Source organism: Streptopelia decaocto, assembly GCF_964273445.1.
Source record: "Streptopelia decaocto genome assembly, chromosome: 24".
NCBI classification, from domain to species: Eukaryota; Metazoa; Chordata; class Aves; order Columbiformes; family Columbidae; genus Streptopelia; species Streptopelia decaocto.
In genome coordinates this window covers 3279553-3285552 of record NC_138679.1, presented here as the reverse complement: position 1 = coordinate 3285552, position 6000 = coordinate 3279553, and the positions used below count along the sequence as shown (strand labels likewise).

Genomic DNA, 6000 nt, shown 5'->3' with positions numbered 1-6000 from the left:
GCTGTCCCTAATGGCCTCTGATTCTGCAGCGAAGGCATCAGCTGGTTTGTGGTCCTCGTATCAAATGTTGTTCCATACACCACAGACCATTTCTGGGGTATTTTTGTCTTCAAAAACTGTTGCCATTGCAGAAAGCGAGCCAGAAAACACATCTATTGTGTTGTCCTGGGCAAGAGATGTTATTTTTGTTCTTTGGTATGTTTTCCTTTGAAAACAAAAGTACCTTGGGCTAACGGAAGGTGCTGTTGCGTGCAGGAAAGGGCGCGTGGCTCTGAAAGTGTTGGAAACTGAAGCTGATGTTGGGATCCTGTATTTATGCTGAGGTAGCACAACAAATTATGGATGTCGAGCGGTTTCCAAGCCAGGCGGCGATGCCGTGAAACTTGGTCACCGTCCTCTGCTGAATGAGCTGGGTGAGTTCCGCACTTTGCTGCTTGATGCTCTGGCTTCTTGCCCACACTAGGAAATACTGTTGACTGCCCTTGTTGGGAAGAAACTGGTGCTGGAGTCAAGAGTCCTCGAGGCAATTTTCTTTATGTGGATGTACAAACACACTCAGGGCAACTCTGCGTTTCTTTTTGCAGCGATGCACGCACGTAACTGTAGTTATCGTATTGAGCAGTAACAGTGCAAAACGTACCCGTTTCAGTGTGGTTTATCCCAACCTGTCGTCGGTCTGACCTTCCCGTTGGAGCTGCCTCTGCTTTGCATGCAAGAAGTGTGACCAGATTGGTGCTTTACCCTCTGGCACGCTCACCTCTCTGCAGGCATTATCAAAGCTATCATTGCTATCCCGCTCTAGCACAGCTCCTCCTAATGATAACATTTTTCTCGTCTTAAAACAACTCGAATGACCATGACTAAGTACCCAGCAGGTCGGTCGGGAATAATCAGGTTTCTGCTTGTGTCTTTCAAACAGAGCAAGGCCTGTAAGGCACCTTCGGATCTCTGCGTCACACACCCGGGCTCTGGGGGAGTTGCCATTAATGGCTGGGAACGTGTCTTGGCTTTTCTCTTAATCTCTTATCATAAGATTAGCTAATGTCTGTGAAGCCCAGGAGGATTGGGTAATGATAAGGGATCATCAGGCGAGATGGAAAGATGAGTATTGTTCTCTAATAAACCAGCCCAGTTGCTTCCAAGGAGATAATTATCTCCTGCTTTGCTGGCACAGGCCCCATCCCGGAGGCTCTTCTGACATCCTCCCGCTTGCGATGGGCCACAGCGGCACAGCAGCGAGGGAATTATTGCCCGGTTCTCTTCAACCCTGAGGAGTTTCGCCCTTCGGGTGAGTGTGGTTGTGCCCTCCTGCTCAGCCTGGGCTGCTCGGGGTTTTGCACAACCCCTGCAACCTCTGGCTTTGGGATCAAAAGTACCACGTGGGGCTGGAGACCACCCTCCTGTGTGGGTGATAGTTGGCACCATCAGCCCCACTGGTAAAAGGCGACAGAAAAGCCACCTCTCTTTTTGGCTGCTCCAGAAGAGCAGGGCGAACATCCCGCTGGATGTCTGTGTCTCAGCACATGGAGCAGTGGAGCCGTCGCAGGTGATGGAGCGGTTTGAGACGTTCTTTTCCATCCGCTGCTTGTAACCTGTCTCAGCTGAGACATCGCCGCCCACGGTGCGTGCACATTCCCAGCTGTTCCGGTGGAAAATGAGACTGATTCCGCTAATCCGCCTCTCCCCGGGACTGTGTCTCAGGGCTCCCCGGGGCAATTACTTCTTCAGAGCTGATGTTTTGGTGAACAATAGTGCACATCATCGCAGAGCGAGCGTCGGGTCTGCAGCAGAGCAGGAAGGGCAGGAGCAGCCATCCTAAAAGTGCTGGTGATTCTGAACGGAGGAGTTGGAAATGGGTTCATTTCTTCCATGTTCTGGTGGTTGCGGCATATGCCACAGAGTAGGTTTTGGAGGGGCACCGGCTTCCAAACGACACCATCTTCAGATGGTTAGATTTGGGCTGTCCCTTGTTCAGAGTGACCTGGGGACTCCATGGAGATGGAGGCTGGTCCTGCTGCCCCCTGAGCAGCCCCGGTTCTCCGTCCTCCTGCCCTCCTTGCTGTTACCAGCACTTTACACCTTCAGATGCTCTGTCTGTGCTGCTGACTATCTGTTTCATTATCTGCTTGTAATTGTTTTGTCTTCCCTGATCCTTTGTTCACCTGTGATGAGTGTACAATCAGTTTTGCTCTCCTCTGACATGAGTTACATGCCTTTTGAACCCCAACTGATTAAACACTCTTCCTTCTTCAAGTAAATTAGTTCCATAGAGCTGTCCACAAGCGCGATGCCATTCAGTGTCTGAATTACATCTTCCCAGCTGACAGACGGATTGCTCGAGGGTTTTGTGGTCGTTGTGCTCGCCTTAGAAGTTTGGGGATCATTACATTCCCAACCTGGACAACTTGCTTTTGTTGGTTTGTGAGTTTTTTCTTATTCCACTCTAAATATTAGTGACCACTGACCAGCTCAATGGGGCACATTAAACTCTGCTTCATTGTTTCCAGAGGCTTCTGCAGCCCTGGCCTGACTGATGAAAACACTTGGGAAGTTGACCAGTAGCCGTGTTAATTGGCTAGTTTGTACACTGTGTATTTGAATGTCAATTTGATGAGAAATCAGTAAAAATAATAAGTCTTAGTATGCAACTGAATAGTGCAGCAGTAGTAGAATTAGTGGCACATTTTTAGCAGGAAGAAATACTTTTTTATTACCTAAAACAAGCTTAAATTAACAACTGCAGATAATGATCCCCCAGAGCTAGATAAGGGGTTAAGGATCGTTGCTCTCAGTGATGACAGGCCACTCACTAAATCTGGTGAGTTATGTTTCGAGGTTCAGGTTTATAGCTCAGATATATTGTCTCTAAGTGACTGAAACTTGGTTGAGTGGCAAGCGAAATGACTCACAAATTGACCTGAAGAACAGCACCCCCCCCCAGCCTCTGCTGGGTAAATGACGTTTGGAAACCACCACTTACGTGACAAATTCAAAGATTCATCTTATTTGAAGGAAAAGTGGAAGAGATGAGTGTAATGTGGAGACAAAGGATCTCGTGTCCTGAGATTTTGGCAGCGGATCCGAGCGCTGCCGTCAGTTCAAAGGCTGCTGGTGTGGCTTTGGGAGGCGATGAGGCTTACACCTATTTTGGAGATACAGGTCTGGACAGCATGTGGCATCATGCAATGAAGTCCATGATGACGGGAACAAACTGGCATGTTCCTGCTTCTTACCGATCCATCTCATCCCCAAAGGATGCGCGTTGTGCGCTGCCCTGGCGTGTAAAGTGGGTGGTGGAACTGATCTGGTTGTGTCAGGGAGTGCAGGACAGGGATGGAGAGGCCAGCGGTGACACCATCAGCTGAAATTGCCACTGAAGGTTTCCCTGAGCGAAACCACAGCCCTGTTCTCTATTGCCTTAAGCTCGGCTGAATATGCATTAGGCCAGAGTGATGCTACCCACCGCTCTTCGGTGGGTTCAGTGTTAATGGATTAGTCATGAACTTAGATTAGAAGTTGGGTTTCAGTGGAGTTCTGCCTCGCTAGCACCTTTGCAAGATGAGAGTCAGTTTGGGATGAAAAGCTAAAAATATCAAATAACTCTGGCAAACTGACAGCGGCAAATGCTGCTGTGCCCTTCGTGGGGACATTGATCCCAGCACCGAGTGCCCACGGTACAGGTGCCAGCGTCCAGCACCAGAAAATCAGTCCTGTTCTCATCCACATGTCACCGAGGGGAAGTTTCTTTCATGTTTCTGTCATATTTGATGGTGTCTGAGCTTAAAATAAACCTTCTAAAGGCTCAGCTTCACCTTGGATTGCAGCTCCTCTGTAATCATTTACGCAGGTAAAAGCGCTGTAATTCCCGATTCATTCTGCCCACGACACGGGCCGTGCAGCAGCAGGGGAACGTGGCCTCTTTTCTCACTGGAACCTTTAAGGTTTCCAGCTCTAAGTGTAATTGGACACTATTACAGTGTTTTATGAGTCTTGTTTCCCTCTGCTAAGAACAAAAAGTAGTTCTGAACTCAAGCTAAAATAGCAGTGAAAACGAAGCAGTTTGCATTGTAACGAGCATTTGTTGTGGCAATTAAAGCATCCTGGTTTGCTGGGGGGGTGGGTAAGGACCCCAACTGTTTTAGCCCATACGTGCAGCACAACCACAGCAATGGGCCAGGATTGCTGCTGGGTCCCCATTGTCACCAGTGCCCGTAGGCTGCATGTTGGCCCTTGCTTTGCTTTGATGTATTTGTGAGTGAACCCTTATCCCTGCTCATATTTATTGGGGTCTGTCTCACTGTAAACATATCCCCGTTGAAGCTGTTAGGTATAAACCAACTCGGGTAAATCCAGTGCAGACAAGGATATACTGGAGAAACGTAGACTAAAGCCTGTCAGATTTATTTTTATTTATGTCGACTTCTCCAAACATAAAGCAGCTCTGCTAGACTTTGAAGGAGTCAGAGAGATTCACGCCGTATTCCCCCGTACCCTCAGGAGTTGAAGCAAAGCTACACGCTGGGTTTTGACAGCAAGGATTGAGCCCACAGCCTCAGGTTAAAGCTAAATTATTTGAGCAAGAGAAACAATGCACAGACTGTGGAAAACAGCTTAAAGCCACCCATATGTGAAATATATGAAGCTTGAGCCAGAGCTTCCTGGAGCTGGTGGTGTGTGTGGCTTTGGCTGCAGGAGGTGACCAGCCTGTGGTACCCAGGTACAAACTATCCCCATCCTCACTTCTTCCCATTTCAATACACACGACAGGCGATGGCTGTTCTAACACAGATTTCCAGTTGTTCTTTTCATGTGAGCAAGTAATTCCATTTCAGTGCAAGACTACCGGAGTCGTTCCCTGTCCTTCAGTCTCATGGTGATTAATTGGAACTCTTTATGATTTATGGAACCATTTCAATCTTCCCAACAAGATGCAAGCCAGTCAGGAGTGGTTGTTTCTCGGGCAGGTCCAAGCGGGTACGTAGCTGAGCAGGAGGGCAGTCGATTCTCAGATTCTGTGTGATTTTGAGCATTTTTCCACACCTCTTTCAGGTCAGGCATCTTCAGACAGCTCAGGAAACCTGCATCTGTGTCTCTGGGACTGAACTCGTGTTGTCACATCTGACACTAATGGAGAGGACGTGTTTCTCCGTTAGAAGTTTACCGATAGCGAAGCGATTTCCGCTTTGCTGGTAGTTCCAGTTCCCCTGTGGGTGACTTTGGAGGTTAAAGTCTGTCAGGTCTGGATCAAGGTCAGGAAACCTGCTTTTGATTCTAAAGATTTTAATTAACTTTGCACCACATAGAACCTGGGCATGCTTGAAAAGAAATATAGATAAATTTTACATTTAAATATTTGAATAGTGTCTATATCTTATGGTGGCTGTAAAAAAGCCCTGTTCAAGCAGGCTGCAGGAGGAGAGGAGATTTGCATAGCAGAATAATTGGTTTTGCAAATAAATCTGGTTCTTGAAATTTGTAGATTAGCAATAATATGTCTCCAGATGAGAAGGAAAGGTCATGGATGAATAAAGCAACAATTAAACTTTCAGGAGATTATTAAACTAAACACAAACCTGGCTAAATGCATATGAGAGAATGTCAATAAAGGACAGGAGTGGCCTGTCAGGACTCAGGAGCCTCCTGGATATTAATGTTACTTGGAGATCTTTTCTTCCAATGCAGCTGCTCTTCTTGAAGTAACAGCCTTTGCAGATTCCTCCTTAATCTGGACAATCCATTAAATAACCCAGTTAATTTAAGCCATTTAAATCCAATAAGGCTGGTACGTAATGCTATAAAACTCTAAACAAAATCCTTGGAGTATTCCCATGTTAACTGGTGCGCTGCAGGCTGCGGCCGTGCCTGCTCCTGGCCCAGCACGAAAACAAGACTGTTGATGCCTCTTCCCTCTTTCTCCTGGGTCTCAGGAGTGGGGCAGGTATTAAGACATAAGGTGGAAATGAGAGTCCAGGAGGATTTCAGTGGAACAAGGCCCAGCCA

General features: G+C 47.4%; 1 long non-coding RNA gene across 1 annotated transcript in view; it reads left to right on the top strand.

The window, feature by feature from the left end:
• Positions 1 to 326: 326 nt before the first annotated feature.
• The window catches only part of LOC309449619, a 32315-nt gene continuing 26641 nt past the window's right edge, over positions 327 to 6000 (top strand). Inside the window, exon 1 of the long non-coding RNA XR_014185978.1 lies at positions 327 to 413. This is a non-coding gene — a long non-coding RNA (uncharacterized lncRNA). The remainder of the gene's footprint in view (positions 414 to 6000) is intronic.